Below are 19,928 nucleotides of genomic sequence, written 5' to 3' on the forward strand. Positions count from 1 at the left end.
TGCAATGAAGGCTGAGCTAGATGGGAATCTCTTTGCCCACCGCAATAAACAGATTAAATTTTTTTATATTCGATTTACTATAATAACTGGAATTAATAAAAATTCACCTATACGGAACCCTCATTACATTTGAAAGCGTGCTGATCATAGTTGAAAAATCCTGGAATACCCTGCCAACGAGCATGTATGCCAACTCATTTTCGTTCGAACGATTAAACAGCGGAATAGGCTGACTGTAAAGCAAGTACATTGTGTGATGAAGCTGTATTTTATTTCATGTTGTAACCCCCTCCCCCCTTTGCTGTAACGCCTTGGGGCGCTGCGAGGTAATTGATGATTAAAGAATAAAGACGCATTTTCATAAAGCCCCCACAAATGTAAAAGAGCAGACTTACAATACAAATGTTCGCCCGACACTCGACTTTGCTTGTGCCGGCTTGGAACCCTGTAAAGTTTTTCTACGGTCTTCCCACCGCCGGGTTCTTCTTTCTTCCTGTTTTACTTGTCTTCGTAGTCGTTGTCGGCTTTCCTTAAGCCGCTGCACTGTTTCTCGAGCTTCGGTATTCAGGGACTCGAAATCGCGGATGTCAATAATTATAACTGAATTTAATTGCAGAAGACAGAGGTTACACTGCGAGTATATATAATAACAAGGAAAACGAGTACACACATGAATGCGGCTGAGCAAAGGCCTCGGGGCAGTCCGTCGCCCCGATCGGCACTTGGGGATGGGTCCGTTGTCTCTCAAGTCTCAGACCACACTGCCTGCTCAGCCGCGCACATTCTCACCCCCAGGACCACGTGTCCGCGCTCCATAACTCACACCGGCGGTGGGCGCCACTCGAACCTCCCGAGCTGCCCACGCCGTCCCGCTCCCGACCCAAATACTCCCGAAAAACTCCCTTCTCCAGATGCCTCTAGCGACTCGCCGTGCGATTTTTGGCGCTCGCAAGACCAGTGCGCGAGAACCCCTGCCGCATCCCTTTTTCGCCGAACCCCGTCCGGCCACCGCCGCTTTGCAGGCGCTCTCGGGAAGCGACTCGGGTGCGAGCAACATTGCAAGGCAACAAATCCACCAACACAGAGAAAACCCCAGAGAAAACGAGCGACCACGCATTTTAACTAAACAAAAAGACTGCAGACATGAGTCAACAAGGCGCACATTCACAACGACCTTACAGACCCTCAAACCTCTTATCTTATAAACTTGAACGAATCCACAACCCCAAGGCCAGTTTTGTTTCTGGTAACTATAAAACTTCCACAGCAGTATTACACCAATTAAGGAGAGCCTTGGCTGGCAAACACTAGCAGAACGCCGTTTAAGGTGCATTCACACGACCGGACGGAGGAGGAATTTCGCCGCGGATGGCGTATCACGTGACGCGCGTGTCCTCAAAACGTGCCGCGCCCTCGCCTAGTCCGGCTTCCTCCGCTCGCGGTCCGGATTGAAAATGCTCGCCGGTATTTCCATCTGTCCGTTTGGCGGTCGTCTGACCTCAGTTTAGCGTAGTCAGCGTCAAATCTGTCAACATTGGGCGGATTGGCGTGGCTACGATGGCGTGTTGTCGGCTTGAAGCCACGTGTGTTTTTGTTGTGCAGCAGTGACCACATGTACTTTTGTTGTGTTGTGATCACGTGCCTGTTTGGACCGCGGAGCAGGCGGGATTTTGCCCTCGCGTGTGCATCCACCTTTAGCAGCGAATTTAGAACTTTGTTTTGTTTTTTTCCCCCGAATTTACTCTGGTTTCACGGAATGAATAAACAAGAACGTGTACATTTCTCCGCCCCATTTCATCTCTATGCAATCTGATCACGTGTTTAATGTTCTTGAAATACGCTGCCGTACTGCCATCTTCCACAATTCATTTTCTCGCATATTTATACGCAATGGAATAGGCCTTCCTAAGGGCATTGTTCATTGTAAAGCATGCCCCGGGTTCAGTTGTTTTTCTCGTACAACCTGTCGTAAGGGCATATCACTGCGCTTCATGCGATGAACCACCCTTTCTTCTTTCTGTGATGTAAATGCGCATGTGACCTGTTATTTATCGCGATGACGTATGTGATCTAGCCTTTGTTCCTTACTGTATGCTTTCTGAATTAGAACCAGCTCATATATATATATATATATATATATATATTGCAGCGAAGCTGTTTACCTCTAGCCCCGTATGCATCCTCCGCATGCGTTCCAGCGGGGGGTACCCTGGGTGGCTTGCGTCCATATCAGCGACAGGAATGCAGACGATATGATTGGACAGGATATTGTGCTCATGGCCTGCGCGTCTGAGGTTATAACGTCACGCGCGTTTGTGAGGAGAGGAAAAAGAGTGTGGCGAGAGCGCTGCAGCAATAGAGACGAATAGAGGGAGAGGGGGAAAGAGTGTGGCGACGGCGCCTGTGCACGTCGCCTGCGCTTCTGTGGTTATACAGTCGAACCCGGATATATCGAACCCACATAAAACAAATTATTGTGTATATCGAACAGCTGTAAAATCGCCTTGAAAATCCCATGCAAATGTATAGGGCTGGTGCACGCGTATATACAGGGTGTCCCAGCTATCACGCAGCACGATTTAAAAAAAGAAGAACGGCGTTACGCGAAGCCAACCTAGTGCGTATTGTTTCCAGTACAGTGGAGTAGCCGCCAGTAATTTGTTTGTTACTGAGATTTAATTAATTAATTGTAATTAATTGTCTAACTCGAGAAGCACTGTCCTAATTATCAAGGTGTCAATGAGAAAGTTGCAGAGCAACATGAAAAACTCTCGATACAGCTTTCTGCTGCTCAATACGTGCTACATAAATGTGTTTTTTTTTAGTGTGAAAGAAGCCCGCGAATACACGCAGAATTGCCGCGCGACTGGCCGCTCGAGACCCGTTTGCGTATATTCGCGGGCTTCTTTCCTGCTCGGAAAAACACTTTTATGTAGCACGTATATTGAGCAACGGAAGGCTATATCGGGCGTTTTTCATGTTGCTCTACAACTTTCTCATTGACACTTTGATAATTAGGACAGTACTTCTCGAGTTAGATAATTAATTACAATAATAATTAAATCTCAGTAATGAAAAAAATACTGGCGGCTACTCCACTGTACTGGAAACAATACGCACTAGGTTTGGTTCGGGTAACGCCGTTCCTCTTTTTTTAAATCGTGCTGCGTGATAGCTGGCGGGACACCCTGTATATAGAGCGCCGTTCACCAGCACATTCGATATATCGAACGCGGCGCCACACCGAAGACCTCAAAGTGGACTTCATTGTGCACTTTGAGGTCTTCTGGCACCTGGAGGTGGAGAGGAAAATGTGCAGTCAGTTGAGCCGTGTGGGTCGTGCGTGCAGTCAGTTTAGTCCCGTCGAACTGTTCGGCTAGCCCGCCTGCTACCTCGAACGTCAACATTCCTTCTTTCCGATTTTCGTGGCGTCGTCGTGTGGGCTGAGTGCCTATTCGTCAGTTCATTTTCCGCAATCGATGGCCGCTGCAAGTGTAAAGAAAAGAATGAACTTGGGCTTTGAAATTCTTCTTCTTTCTGTGGTTTTACGTGCCAAAACCAGTTCTGATTATGAGGCACGCCGTAGTGGAGGGCTCCGGATTAATTTTGACCACCTGGGGTTCTTTAACGTGCACTACAACGCAAGCACACGGGCGTTTTTGCATTTCGCCTCCATCGAAATGCGGCCGCCGCGGCAGGGATTCGATCGCAGGGATTCGTGCTCAGCAGCGCAACGCCTTAGCTGACTAAGCCACCGCGGCGGGTTACTTTGCAATGAAGTTGAAAGTGGTCGAGCAATTTTTTTGCAGGTAAATAAAGTGTGCTTGTTTTGTTTTGTTTCTTTAACAGTGGAGCTGTTTAAGCCGGCCGTTGTACGTGGCACGTCGGAAAAAATGTGGGCCGATCCTGGCGGTTGTGCAGAAAGGGTCCAAGCGCAATGGCACATACCCCCGTGAACTAGCGAAGCTGCGCCTGGCTGAGTCTAGCTAAGCATGGTTGGTACTACTTAAGCTTAGTCAGGCATCGATAGCCAATCGATAGCCAATCAATAGCTAATCGATAATTTATCAAAAATCAATAACTTCTGGAAAATGCTCGGATGACTTAGTATTGCTTAGCCTAGCCCAAATATGTGGCCAGTACCTTGCGATAGCCAATCGATATCCAATAAATAGCTAATCGATAATCGATCAATAATCAATAAATTCCGGGAAATGCTGGGGATGACTTGGTAGTGCTTAGCCTAGTCCAAAAGCCAGGACTAGCTAGGTGCTCATCAGCTCCGCTGTCTCGTTAGCAATGCGCCTCCAGGGCCGGTATTTTGTAGCGATGCCTTATGACTTATTCTATACTAGTCTTATCATCCACTGCTTTCAGCCGGCTGATCCCGTTGATAACGCGAGCGGACCATCGCTCTGACCACTGACAAAGCGTGATAAGCGCGAAAAGGCATTAGCACCGGAAAGGCATCGCTACAAAATACCGGCCCTGAGCAAGCTACGCAATTTTTTATTTTTTTTCTCTGAGTTGAGTGCAGTAACTTAGCGGCCCACGGACGCGCCAATCGGTAAACCGCCGTTTGCCACTGGCTCTAATATTTTATATATCAAATTACCGATATATCATACTTTATTGTGATCCCCTTCAGATTCGATATATTCGACTATAGCACCGCGCGCGTCGAAGGTGCCGGTGCGGCTGCAGCAGCGGTTGCAGACGATGCATGGTAGGCGCGGTGACTGCGGCCGCGCTTTTGTCGGCGTAGTGTCGTATGAAAAAAAAAATTTATGATTTTATAATATATGCAGCCCATGTATGTAGCCTAAACAGCTTCACTGGTAATCCGACCCCATATGAATGTTGCGACGTCACGAATTTTTTTCTGATGTGAACACGCCTGCGAAACTGGTGTTGCGACTGACATTTTTAATGTTGCGTTTGTGCTTTGTTGTATGCTTTCTGATTCAGAACCAGCTGATTTTTTGCATATGTTCTTTTTTCTCTACAACGTCCCCCCTGCAATAATGCCCTTGTGTTGCTGCAGGTATTTGTATGACTAAAAATAATACAATACAGCTATACGTGGCATATTGGGACCTTTGCGCATGCACGTCGTATACCGCGAACTCAGCAGCCGTTGAGCATGATGACGTTGCGCGGATGAGAACACATCTCGAGGGGCATCAGGCATTCTTAATGAATGGAGTCCGGCAGCTTCCACGGGGCTGCAAATGACTAGTGAGATGGAGTGTAAAAGGGGGTTGATGCACAAAATAACGCGATGACTAAGAAGAGAACACACAAGCAAACCTGCGCGCTTGAACAAAGACTCTTGTTCGTGTCTGTTCCAGTTCTCGTCTTATTTCCCGCCATGCACAACTCGCTTCTAGTCATGCACTAACTAGCCCGACAGCAGACGCTATGCTAAATCTCTTCTCAACTTTCTTTTTCATTTTCCTTCATTTTATGAATATGAGACTTATCGGAAAGTTAATAATCATTCCGAATGAATTCTACATTTCGATATGTAAAATTAATTATGAATGACAGTTACCTTCACAAAAATCAATTCAACATGTAATTCTTCTAAGCTTCCTCTGGCTTCATTGTCTGCTGGCATCATATGGCTGTTACGAAAAGATTGAGCGCTTAGGTACCCCTGATTATTGTCACTTATAGTTGAAGAAGTCGACTACATTGACCGCACGTTATTATCCAACCTTCTGCAATGGCCAATAGAGCAGAGAATTTGTTGAGAAAAGAAAAAGCAGGAAGTCGCGGGGGGGTGGAGAGTGATCAAACCGAATTCTATTCATTTTCTGATGCTTTGCCTGAGCGAAGTACGCTCGTTTTGTCGGTGATCTCGTGATATCAAACTGTACTGGTCTAATTTGATGAAGCACTAAATTATTTTTTCGCCCTTTCTTGTTCCCTACACTGTTTCGCGAATATGGCAGTTTATAATTTTTGAGGCGGAAAATTGTCACACAAATATATTCTTCACCTACTGAAGTATAAAGTTTACAATTGTAAAATGAAGCAGGCGGACGCAGCCTCACGCGTCGTGCTTTTAGCGAGGTATCATTATCCATGTCCACTCACAAGAGATGGACACGCCACAAGACCATTCGCGAACGCTAATATGATTTTTAAGTCTGGAAGTCCTATTATGAATGTGAAAACCATAGACCCGCGCGGGGAAAGGTATAACCAAAAGACCTGCACCCTTAGAAATCATTGGGTTAAATGTTACGAGCAACGGAACATTGAGAGCTCCGAAAGTAGAGTTGAAGAAACTTATGAGACGACCAAGTTCTGTCAGCGTTTTCCTCGTTTCCGATAAGCTCACCTTGCTCTCGCAGCAAAGAATTTTGATAGCTGGGATTTCCCTGAAAGAGCGTAATGAAATTTCTGAGTGATATTTGTCAGGGCACCCTTCGCACTGGCTGACTCGATCTACCTTCAGTGTAAACTGAGGCCCCACATGAGCGCAATTCAGTCGCTAATGTGAGTTGCAACGCCGTGTAAACAAACGCGGTCGCATTAGTGCACGAACGTTGCACTTGGCGTGTACATGCCGAGTAAGAACCCTTTCCGACAACGTTAAGCGCATATACACGGTCGCGCGGCCCGAAGTGGTAGCAGATGGCCGGACGCCCGCAGGCGTTTCCACGCAGCCTGGTCGCGCTGGTTTCATCGAAGACAAACCTAGGTCGCGACGCGGGGAGGACATTGGCCGTGACGATGAACGGCTCACGGAGTGCCGGTTTCGCAACGTCGTTAAGGACTCGAGACGGATAGGCAAACACGCCTAGGCGACGGGATAATTGGGTGGCCACTGTCAAATATACGAGACCGAAGGTTTGCGGTTCGTTCCTGTCCGCAGGCAAAGGTGCAGTGAAATGAGTGTACACACTTGCTTGTCACTTAGGCGTTGCAGGGTGCTTGTTTGCTTCGTATTTTTTTCTTCTTCCACATTTTTTGACAGAGGCTGTCATGGCTTCTAGCTGCGATGCGAAGGCAACGACTCAGTAAGCGTGTCGTGACCTTGGCTGCGTATGGACAGAGCGTTCTGTTGCTATGAGGTGGGATGGGACCTACGCGACAGTAAAGCCGTATTGTCATTGCTATTTTCTCGATCGGGTGCACGCACAGGACCAGAACGCGCAATAAGAAAGACACAGCGCACACGTTATCTTCGATTATATTGCAGAAGTTAAATAGAATCCATGAAAAAAAGCAATATCAGTACGAAAAATGGAAAAAAGTGAGTTTGTTAGTCTAGCGGAGTTTCCATGAGTTCAGTATCTATACTTCACGTGAACAGCACAAAAGAGGCACGCGGGTGAACTTAAGAATCGCATGTAGACGGCAGAATTAGCCACGAGACGCGCTGGCTCGTGGTGGCTGGAGCAGTGTGTGTTCCGCTCGAAGTCACAAACACACACAAACACGCACGCAACGCACGCATACACATAGCGAGAGAGAATTTCCAATACTACCAATAGGAAGACCAAAGGAGATAGGTGTGTATGTACAATATTGTACATAAATGTATAATAAGGGATAAAACAGCAAACAGCTAACGTCAGCTGTAGTTGGTTGAACGCTTATCTGTTTCCTATGTAATACTGTAAGAAGGAAAAATAACACACCGTACACGTACCACGATGCAGAATTTACGCGATTACACTGGCAGCAGCGGCAGTATAAAAACACAACAGGCAAAATTATATGAGGCGTGATGAAGCAGCGCCATTATTCAATCGGCGTTGTCTGCAGTCACGCTTTCTAATAAGTTTATAAAAATGACAGTGAAGCAGTAGTAGTTATTACAGGCTTTAGGTATTACGCACACAAAAACAAATACACATACTGGCACCCGAGCTCTAGCTACCAAGCATCTATGAAACGACGGTCTTTCGTGGGAAGCATGTAAGCATGTAATCTCATTGTCGTGATCCTTTTAAGCAACATCCCTCTGAATACGCTTTTCCCCCGAGAAGAGCACTAGAGGAGCACGATAGAAACCACGTCGTTGGTTATTCACAGCGCGCCCTCGCATTCGCGCAGAATTGTGCAGAGCTGTCGCCCATGGCATGGATACCGTAAAAAGATTGGAGCCGCAGCCTCCAGTCTACCTGCGCCCTTCGTCGCCTAGTGAGGCTAGAAGGGGGACAAGAGAAGCGGGTCAGGGGCTCGTTACTGACGGCGGCGCGGCTTGCACGTGGCCGGCGTCTTTGAGCCGGCCGCGGCGGACCCTGCGGCCGCTTCTTCGGTCGACTGACGAAAAGGATCGATGCCACACTCCATGACCGGCGTCTATCGCCATAGCCCGGCGCGCAAAACCGCTCATTCGACCTCGTCACGCTCTCTGAAAGGACACAAAGACAGCGCACGTCAGCTGGAACGCCTCCGTCGCCGACTTTTTTTCTTGCTTCGCTGTTCCTTTAACGCGACGTTCTACTTTTATTTGTAGCGCGCAAAGGGACGTCGATGCCATTAGCCTTCTCCCATCGGTCACCAATAAAGATCCGACGTGGTAAGAACGTCACCAGCCGGTCTTTTCTGCACTCGGCGCGGTGCAGCGCGTTTGCTCCAACAGGAAGCTGCAGAGGCTTAGGTTTACTCTCATTACCGGACGACGCTGAAACCGGCAACGCGTCCGGCGCTGACACGGTGAAGCTCCTCGGGTGCATCCTCTCGCAAGCAGAGAAACGTCGTCGGCGCTTTCGAAGAGAGCTTCACTGAGTGCGGAACACTTAGCTGCTCTATTCTTCGCGTGCCATTTGACGAATCACAGGGCGAGCGTTTCACGGAAGCCTTACAAGCACTTAGGCCTTATTGAGTCAAGAGCATCGCTTGTCAAGCGCACGATCCGTCGCAGAAACAAACGAGAAATTAATAACGATAAAATGTCTAAAAACAAGATCTGAATCGAAAGCGAATTTCTACAGAGATATTTTTTCAAACAATTTTGGTTTTGTACAAAAAAATCCTTGAACAGTGCCCGCGTGAGGCTGCAAGAAAAGGAACTCGGGAGCTTAACTTGAATCAAGAAAAGTGCCATTAACAGCAAACACAAATAGCATGGCTAACCCGTTCTTCAAGTCTCAGAAACGAACAGAGAGAAGCTAGTTTTGTACCTTCTCCAGGGACCAGGAAACTGACTTTGCTATAGCTTTTGCACATCGTCGAAACGAAGAATTATTCGGTCGCGGATCTATCTTCGAAGAGAGCTTTCTTCGATCGCATGGGCCAAAATATTTAAATCAAGGCTGTGAATTACTTCCGTTACGAGAACAATAAAATTATTTCTGCAGATGCGCGAACTATTTTGCTACATAAGTCGGAAAAGTACGCAAGCCAGAACTATATATATGCCATATCGGATTTTCTCAATCTGCTGAGGACTGACTTTTTCGAAGACCCATATACACAACAGCGTGAAAAAAAAAATGGTACGGGAAAGCGGAGACGAACTACTCATCTCATGACTTGGAGATAATATTCATAGCGCTTTGCGCACAGGCTATAAGCGCAGAAAAAAGAAAAAGATAAAGGGGAGAAGCGACGGCTGAGAGCAACGAGAAAGGGGTGTAAAAAGATGGCTATCAAGCGGAATAGAAACGCATGAGCGGTCTCGAACATCTGAAGAACTACCGATTCAAGAATTCCTTCTTATTTATGGAAGGCGCGCTAACTCACGCCGTGCCTTCGTTTTGCAGTTTTTATGCTTCAAGCGTACATCGATTCCTGTAGAGATGAGCGTCGCCGAAATGTCCAACGTCACAGTTGTGTTTTCTCTGAAGAGCCATATGATGTAACTGGGGCGCACAAAACCCTGAAGTTACTGCACTGCGACTCCATTAATACTTAATGCGTAACGCGCGGTTCTGTGCAAACTTCCAAGAGTTAACACAACAAAGATAGAACGTAAAATGGAAGAAGCCAAGGATAATAAACAGCAGCCGTATTGTTGTTCGATTGCTCTCGACGATATCATTTTTAAGCTTTCTCAACTAGCTAAAAAAGTGGTAGCGGGCGTGGAGAACATAAGCTGTGGGCGCGCACGCTCCCTCACAGCGTTAGTATCGGCGTCGCGGAATTTTGGAGTTCATCAGAAAATGCCAGCACGAAAACGTTATAAAACGAGATTTTGTGGCTTTGTTACGTTGAAAGTTGAATGAACATTTGCAATGAAATATTGACTTCTATTAGTGACAAAGATGGCATGGTTCTTTATTCTTAACACGGTTATCGGGGAAAAAGTATGGGGTTTTACGGGCCAAAACCACGATATGAGTATGAATCACGCCGTAATGGGGGACTCCTCATTATTTACCACCACCTGGGATTCTTTAACGTGTACCTAATGCACGGTACACGAGCGCTTTTCCATTTCGCCCCCATCGAAATTCGGCCGCCGTGGCCGGTATTTGATCCCACGCTCTCAGGCATAGGAGCCCAACGCCTAATCGACTACGCCGCCACCACGGGTAACACTGTTATCTTCCTTAACATCTCCCTTTGATAACACTGTTATCATCACCCCTTGCAATGCGTGCTGCCTTTGTCCATGTGCACTGGTCAATTGCCACTGTAACTGACTGCATTTTGCGCCCGCCAAGACTCTTCTTTTTAACTCGGTTATAAAGCTTCGAAGGTTCTATTCAAGGGACATGGCAGCATCAGCTTGTAAAGTCATGGTCAGTAATTCGCCTTGCTTACCCAGCACAAATGTCATGAACTTACATACTCTTCCTTCCGAAAAGTCTTATTGCATCTTTTCCAGAAACCGTAGTGACCACTGGACTCAGGGATGTCGTGCTGAAAGTGAAGTACCTTTGTTATGAGGGTATCTGGCACCAGGAACTTGTCATTTGCAAACTAAAGGTTTTCGTATCCTACCCAAAGTTTTGTAAAATTTATCATTTGATTTGACATTTCCACTTCTAAACGAGACAAGGTATCCGCATGCGTCAAATGGTTCCCTCACGATGAAGGACCTGAAAGTCGAAGTGTTTAATGTCGAGAGCGTTTATTGGGCGGACTGCTTTGCCTCTAAGCTCAGGAAGATTGACTACATAAGTCTGCGTTTGGTGGTCTGTACAAAGCTTCAATTTTCTTTCATCGATGTATTGTCGAAAGTACTGCAGCACAAGTTCGAGAGCTCCTTTCTCTGCCGTTGAATGGTAGGAGGAATTGCTGAGCTGCGCAGGGCTAAAAGGGCAAAAATAGTATCCCACAAATCGAAGCCGTTGGTATAGAGACTAGAACTAACGTTTTTTTTTTCTTTTTTTTTATTACAGGACCGCCACTAAACAGCGTATAGTGAGTATTGGGTCAGACCATATACGATGTTCGAGCTCCTAGCAAGACATCTTGCAGTCTTCTGACCATACAAAATGAACGTGTTATTTGGCTAGCTTTTTTTAGTCGATTCGTTTGCTCGGCGAACTCTCTTTGATGAAATGGCGTGCCAGTCCAAATGAACTTTTAGCCATGATGGGCACGTTGCCTTATTGAGTTTAGATATCCTTTGTACCAACTCCTTGTTGGTGCTCTCTGCGGCACCGTCGAACACTCTCCCGAGAGAAACGGCCTTTTGCTGAAAATCTCGTTCTTTTTGATTTTTCTTAAGATCTCCTTCGCTGGGCACTTGCAAAACTTTTCCCAGAAGTTCGGAGTGCTCGTATTCAGAGATAGAGTCAACAATGCGAACATTTCCGAGATGTGGCTGCAAGATACTGTTCATCACCTTCTAAAGCCATGCTGCATAGATTAATAGCGGAGCTGTTTAAGTTCTTGATTAGGCCGCGTAGTGCGAACAAAAAGCAGCGCCTGGCGATGGCGTCACCGCGCGCTGCCTAGCAATCACCTCGCGGAGCGGCATTTGCTTCGTCTCCCCTCCGTGCCGTGCACATGTTGCCTTGACATGAGACGTTAAGGAGAGGGAAGGAGAGCATGCGCGCGGCGCGCGGTATGGTCGGGAGAGAGAAAGAGAAAATGAGAGCGAGAGAGAGAGACAAAGAAATTGTAGCAGCACCAATGAGGCAACGCACAGAGCTGCTGCCGACGCCGTCCGCGTTTCCCCGCGTTCGCGCTGAACGCGCGCGGTGTCCGTGACTGCAGCCGGTGCCTCTGGCGGCGGCTCGGTAGGTTTCGACCAGCCACGCCCCAGCAAGTGTGGAGGCGCAGCTCGGCCGTAACGCCACCGGGGAGATAAAGCTCGGAGCCACCGCGATGGTGGCAGAATTGTCGTTAACTCTGTGGCGAGGACCAAAGAAGATCCGGACACTCGGAGAGAGTGAGTGAGTGTCAACTTTATTATTAGAAGGGGTAAGGGAGGCTAAGCTACATAGGCTGCCAGGCTGTGTTTCATGATGGCGTCTTCAGCTCGTGCCAGGACCCGTGTCTGAATGTCTTGGTCGGTGCTGGAGAGAAGGGCCTCCCATTGTTCTTTGGTGGGGGGTGGCGAGACGAGGTCGGTGGGCGGGGGATCTTCCGGGCAGCCCCAGAAGATGTGGTTTAATGAGGCAACGTCGCCGCACAGGCAGCAGCGTGGATCGATGACACCAGGGTGGATGTGCGAATACACTAGGGGCACGGAAAGGTGTGGGTCTGGAGGCGACGCCAGGCGATCTCGGACCGCTTGGGAAGACTGCAATGTGGTGGTGGGTAGGCGTACCGTCCGAGGCGATAGTGCTGGGTAATGTCGTGGTAGGTGACCAGGGGCTCCAGCACCGAGGCGTCCGACGCGGAGGGGCCCACCATTCGGTCAATGAATCCTCGAGCGTGTTGTTGAGCCGACTCGTTGCCAGGGTGGCCGAGTGGGCGGGGACCCAGACCAGTTCAATGTGACGCGGTTTGTCTTCCAGTAGGAGTGGACGAAGGAGCCGTAGGGTGGTAGGCGAGACGAGACCTCGGGTGAAATTGGAGATGGCGTGTTTGGAGTCGGACAGTATGACGCTGGCGTCGGTCGAGGCGGCGGCTAAAGCGATGGCCGCCTCCTCAGCCTCGACGACGTAGGCTGTTCGAACAGTGGCGGCCGCGATTGTCGGCCCCGAGGGCGGCGAGGATGGCGAGACGGAGACAACTGCGAAGGCGTCCCCGGGCGAGGCGTATTGGGCCGCATCCACGTAGGCGACGGCCGGGTGGTCGGCGTACTTGGCATGAAGCATGGCTGCACGGGCTTGGCGGCGGGCGTCGTGGTGTCCCGCGAGCATATTCTTGGGTAGCGGCTTGATGGAGAAGGCTGCCCGAAGAGCATGCGGTAGTGAGACCAGGTCTGGCGGGTGAGAAGAGGTGTCATGACCGATGGAAGAGAGGATGTGGCGACCGGTCGGCGAACGATGAAGGCGTTGCACCTGAGTGGTGCGGTGAGCTTCGATCAATTCGTCAAGCGTGTTGTGGACTCCCAGGCGGAGGAGACGCGCCGTGGACGCGTTGGGGGGAAGGCCGAAGGCAGTCTTGTATGCCCGGAGGATGAGGACGTCGACCTTGTCGGAGAACAAGCCACTCATCTTGAAGCGCGTCGCGCGGCTAATCTGCACGTTGGCTGCGAGCCGATTTTAAATACCATGTCTAGAAGCACTTAGCATTTCCTAGCAAAACTTAGCCAAGCCTAGTAAAACCTGGAAGAAGCTAGGTCGATCACCAGCTCCGCCATTTACTCCAGCCTTGCACCACTATAGTGCAAGCCTCCCACATTTCTTTCCAGCGAAAGCGCAACTTGTTATACTCGTGTATATCAAATGGTGGTATGAAGGCCGAGAAATTCATCTTCTCAAGCAAATGCACTTGCCAGAAGCCTTTAGAATGAATGAATGAATGAATGAATGAATGAATGAATGAATGAATGAATGAATGAACCTTTATTGAAACAGTGACTTGTCACTCGAAGTAGGAGGGTCCCTCATTTCAGGAACCCTTTGGCCTGCACCGCCCGCCGGGCCTGGGCGACGAGTTGGCGCTGGTCCACCAGGTCCAGTCTCACTGAAACGTGAGAGGCCAGAAGCCTTTAGACAATAGATAAAAAGGCCGTGCGCACTCCGGATTCGTTGATAATGTCGTTGTCACAGACCCCGAGAACGAGGCGCAAACGCCGGACCAAATTCCAAAGCCGACTTATCAGCTTCCGAAAACAATCCCATGAAAGCAAGGACAATTAAGAATGGGCCCTCTGTTGCGCCAGCGAACGCCGGTTGCTGTCCAAAGACCGAGTCAGAGCCCAGAGTTGTCAAAACTCAACAAAATATATTCTTCGCACAAGGCAGTTACACACACACTTGCACACTTAGGCTAGACACAACACAACACAATAAAAATCCGATGGGTATTCACAAAACACAGGCAATAATTAACAACGAGCACTAAGACTCCAACAAAAAAAGTACAAAATGAATAGGAACACTAAGTGTCCAATCGTATTCACCGGTGCTGGTCTTGAAGTCAGACGATCTCGGCGTAGCGTGATCAGAACTAGAAGCTGTTTTCGCGTGTGCTGTTTTTTTCTGTACAGTGCGATTACGTTATGCAGAAACTTCCTCGCTCACTGAATGTCATTGCCTTGGTCGGAGGCAGCTCACCGCTTGCTCGGGAAAACATTATCCTCCCTGCGATGGCATCGTAAAACGGCTCGTTACAGTAATGACCGACGACCATGTCATGCTCTTGTTCGCTCATACTGACCTGACCCCATATGCTACCACCAGCGCTGTCGGTCCCTATTCACCACCGTTCACGTTCATGAGTGAATGAAGAAAGATCAGTGCTCACCAGAACAGTCTGACTTCTCACTGTCAAACTTAGGCTGCGACGATCGCCAAGGTGTGCCTGTCCACTTGGTCAGCTGTAGCTCCGATGCACATGATCCTTCAAAAACTGATCTGCTCTGGTGCATAACACAGGATACTGGATGATATATGTCGATTCTCAAGGAGCCGTAGAAGTCACAAAATAATTTTACTTTCATGTAGACCACCCTATAATCTACGAAATTATTAAAACATAACAATTTATCCCTCGCTAGTCATAAGGTCTATTTCCAATGGCTGCCGAGCCACGTTGGTATTGAAGGGACCGAGGTACCTGACAGATTGGCTCCTGCAAGGCACGCATTAAGTACCCTGACCCCCATTGTATTGACCTTATCAGACACCAGGAATGTTCGTCGCACTTTGTGGCAAACACTTTGCCAGGACGTGCAATTCGAGGAACAGGCAAAGTCATCTCTCCTGTAGAGTCGACCCATTCCTGCAGTTCTCACAATGCAAAACAAAAAAAAAAAAAAAATCCGGCAGATTTCACGCCCTGTGGGAATCGATGTTATGCGAAGCAGTGTGCGGGGAGGCTACCAAGTTAACGAAACGACCATGAGAGCACCAAGACGTAGGCGGCTGTTTCACGACCTACATGACACGCATGTCATGACATTCATGTCATGAGTTCCTGAGGAGTCCCTTTAGCTAGGCCTAAGAGACCTTAAGGCGAACGCCTTAGTCGTGCTCATGACTATGACTTCGACCATCAAGCTTCAGCCTTTTCCTTCACTTAGTACCCACGTCCGAACCCATTTCAGTGGTTTTGGAGTGTTAATGTTTTCTCGCCCGAGTCATTGTCATTTTTGCTGAGTCATTCTCAAAACTATAACTTCTACCATCATCCTTTAGTGCTTCTTTCATTAGTACCCATGTCAGAACCTATTTCAGTGGGTTCTGAGCGTTAATGTTTCTCGCTGATTCATGCTCATGACTGTGACTTCTACCACCATCCTTTAGTGTTTCCTTCACTTGGTACCGTCATCTGAACCCATTTAAGTGGTTTGTGAGTGTTAATTTTTTCTCGCTGAGTCATTGTCATTTTTGCTGAGTCATGCTCGTGACTATGGCTTCTACAACCATCCTTTAATGTTTCCGTCACTTGGTACCCACGTTCAAACCCATTTCAGTAGTTTTTGAGTGTTAATTTTTTTGCTGAGTCATTGTCATTTTTGCTGAGTCATGCTCGTGACTATGGCTTCTACAACCATCCTTCAATGTTTCCGTCACTTGGTACCCACGTCCAAACCCATTTCAGTGGTTTTTGAGTGCTAATCTTTTTTGCCGAGTCATTGTCATTTTTGATGAGTCAGGCTCATGATTATGACTTCTACCATCATCCTTTAGTGTTTCCTTCACTTAGTACCTACGTCAGAACGCATTTCAGTGGGTTTTGAGTGTTAATGTTTTTTTCGCTGGGTCATTGTCATTTTAGGCGGCTGTTTCATGACCTGCATGACACGCATGTCATGACATTCATATCATGCCCTATCATTTATGTTCGTCATGCACTGTTGTCATACTATGTCAATTTTGGTACCTACCAAGTTAACAAAACGGCCATGAGAGCACCAAAACCTAGGCAGCTGTTTCATCACCTACGTGACACACATGTCATGATATTCATGTCATGCCCTATCATTTATGTTCGTCATACACTCTTGTCATACTATGCCAATTTTGGTAAATACCAAGTTAACGAAACGACCATGAGAGCATCAAGACGTAGGCGGCTAGATAGATAGATAGATAGATAGATAGATAGATAGATAGATAGATAGATAGATAGATAGATAGATAGATAGATAGATAGATAGATAGATAGATAGATAGATAGATAGATAGATAGATAGATAGATAGATAGATAGATAGATAGATAGATAGATAGATAGATAGATAGATACTGTCAAAGTGGCAAATCCTCGCCAAGAAATGCTTCGAATTTAAAATAAGCAATTAGCGCAAGTTCGACACGCTCCTCCATTTTGAGCGCTTGGACGTAGCTCACACACCTCACTTCTTGTGTCACATTGAATTAAGAGCGTCGATAGACTGTATTTTCGGCGACAATCCTGACGCTTCAATGGAACATTTGCTTATACAGTGTGTCGCATTTATAATACCGCAAAATTTAAAAATATCCAAATGCCACGTAGCTGGACAGAACCAAGGTAATGTTGTTTGTCGTCGCTTGGAGATACTCAGGTTATTTTTTTTTGCATTGCGCCTCGTTATATAATTAGTTTTAATTAAATGATTACTTCTCAAATATTATAATTTAGGGTTTATAAGTGTCTCGGAAACATGGCTTGATAATACGGATGGTAATTTATACGGTTTTTGTTCATACCAAGCAGAATACTGCCACCGTATTTCGGATCGCCATGGTGGTTCCGCTATATTTGTTTCACCTCATATTAAGTATAAGCGAAGACTTGATCTATTTCTTAATCTAAATCACTGTGAATCGGTATGGATCGAAACTCACTTACAGCCCAATTCTCATAATCGCAACAGTTTTATTCTTGGTTGTGTCTACCGCTCCCCTTCTTCATCTATCCCTTATTTTCTAAGTGAACTCACCATGATTTTGCAAAAGATTTCTCTTGAACATAAGCAAGTGCTAATTGTCGGTGATATTAATATTAATTTACTTGACGCCCATAACGTAAGTGTAACAGCTTATACAGACTGTTTTGCTGGTTTCGGACTTGAATCATTAATCATCTCTCCCACTAGGTGTTTTACTCGTGGTACCAACACGCTTATTGACCATGCTCTAGTATCACACCAACTCCAAACTCTGGTGTCATAGATACTCAGATAACCGACCATTTCCCATTATTTGTCACCTTTCAGGCCCAAATACCGCAGCCCGAGCCTTGCTTTTTTTCCTCCAAATTTGACCGAGATAATTTTGTTAACACTGTAGCAAATACTGATTGGTCTTTAATTAACTCTCTGCATGATCCAGATCAAGCTCTTGAAAATTTTTGTTCCATCTTTCAAAAAGCCGTTCGCGCTAACACAACTACCGTCAGATGCAGGTAGCATTTTAAGTTTCCCTGCAATCCTCGGGAAACGAAAGGTTTACTTACTAGTATGAGAAGAAAAGAAAACCTATACAAAAAAAAACGAAAAAGAAACCTTTAAATTTACGCTCAGCGGCACGTTATAAAAATTGTTGTAACATTCTGAATAATTTGTTAAAGAAGACTAAACGACAGTATTACGAAAATGAATTTGCAAAACACAAGAACAACCCCAAAAAACAATGGCAACTTCTTAATGCGTTCATGAATTTACCTAAGTCCGCTAATAGCGCTGATGAAATAAATTACAACAATAAAACCCTTACTGATTCTTCTAGCATTGCAAATTCGTTCAGTGATTACTTCTATAACATATACGGCAGTCGTCAGATGAGATCTTCTTATCCCATGTTTCGATGCAATCAATCCTTTTTTCTCTTCCCCGTAGCTGCTGATGAGGTATGCTCCGTGGTATTAGCTCTGAAGAATACTAGCCCTGGCTTAGATAACATTTCTATTTTTCATCTAAAACTTGTTGCACCACTTATTTCTCATGTGCTTTGTATTATAATTAATAATATATTTAAATGTGGTATTTTTCCAAGTACGCTTAAAAGGGCTAAGATTATTCCTGTACATAAGAAAGGTGATAAAACGGAGGTGTTTAACTATCGTCCTATTTCTATTCTCTCGTCGATTAGTAAAGTTGTTGAGAAGTTATTTTGTAAGCGCCTAAATATTTGCCTTAAAAATTTAATCTGTTGCAAACCTCTCAATTGGTTTTCGCGTTGGCAGTTCAAATAACTTCGCTTTAATATCCCTAACTGACTATATTCGTCACTCGATAGATACTGGTAACCTCGTTGGTTCGGTATTTGTGGACTTCACTAAAACTTTTGATACGATTAATCATAACATGCTTTTTACTAAGCTAGAAGCCCTAGGAAGTACCGGTCCAGTACTAAAACATTGAAAAAGTTATTTGCATGATAGAGAGCAAACAGTTTTTTCAGGAGGTACTTACTCTGATACTAAAGTTAATAATCAAGGTGTACCACAGGGCTCCATACTAGGTCCCTTACAATTCTCCATTTGTATTAATGATTTGCCCACGTGTGTTAAATCTGCACATTCGGTGCTCTATGCAGACGATACTACCATCTCCTTGTGTGACAAATCTTTAGCAACCTTAATCTTTAAACTAAATAATGAGCTTGAACAGATCGTTGCATGGTGTTCTGTTCTTCCAATCATTTAATTATTAATCCTACGAAAACTCATTTCATGATTTTCAGATCAAGCCAAAGAATACTACTAAGCATGCCTGAAATAACTCTAGATGGTCATGACATTCCCCGTTTCAGACTGCGTATCATTTTTGGGCATCAAATTAGATCCTAAACTGAAGTTGTCTCAACCCATTGCCTTCATTCAGCAAAAGTGTACCTTTGGGATCAAAGCATTAATCAAATCAAGAGCGTATTTTTCCAAAGACGCGTTATTACAATTATACTTTGCCTTCTTTCACAGTCCCATTAATTACGGCATTGTTTCCTGGGGAAATACATATTACTGTCATATCTCGTCTATTCAGCACTTACAGAATCAAGCAATACGCATTATCACTAACAGCGGTTTTTTCGCGAGTGCTAATATGTTACTTCATGAAAATAACATCCTTCTTGTGTCGAGCTTGTTCAAATATTGCCTTACAAGTATGTTCTATAAATTACTTAATAAACAGCTTTCATACGAATTCATAGATTCCAGTTATCTCATTAATAATAACGATACCAGGTCTGCACGTAACTACAATTTTCTACTACCTATGGTTCATTCGAATTGTGGAAAAATGACATCGTTATTCACGGCCATAAAACTATGGAATGATTTGCCCAACACAATTAAATCTCCATCCTTTCATGCATTTAATCATGCCCTTAAGCTTTTTTACTTGTATAACTAAGATTACATCAATAATCACGCTATCTTTGCCATTGTTATGTATTGACAGCATTTTATGCACTATAGGATTGTATACTAACAATTGTTTTGTTAATTTTTCTATGTTGT

The sequence above is a fragment of the Dermacentor silvarum genome, chromosome 1, assembly GCF_013339745.2.
Source record: "Dermacentor silvarum isolate Dsil-2018 chromosome 1, BIME_Dsil_1.4, whole genome shotgun sequence".
NCBI lineage: Eukaryota > Metazoa > Arthropoda > Arachnida > Ixodida > Ixodidae > Dermacentor > Dermacentor silvarum.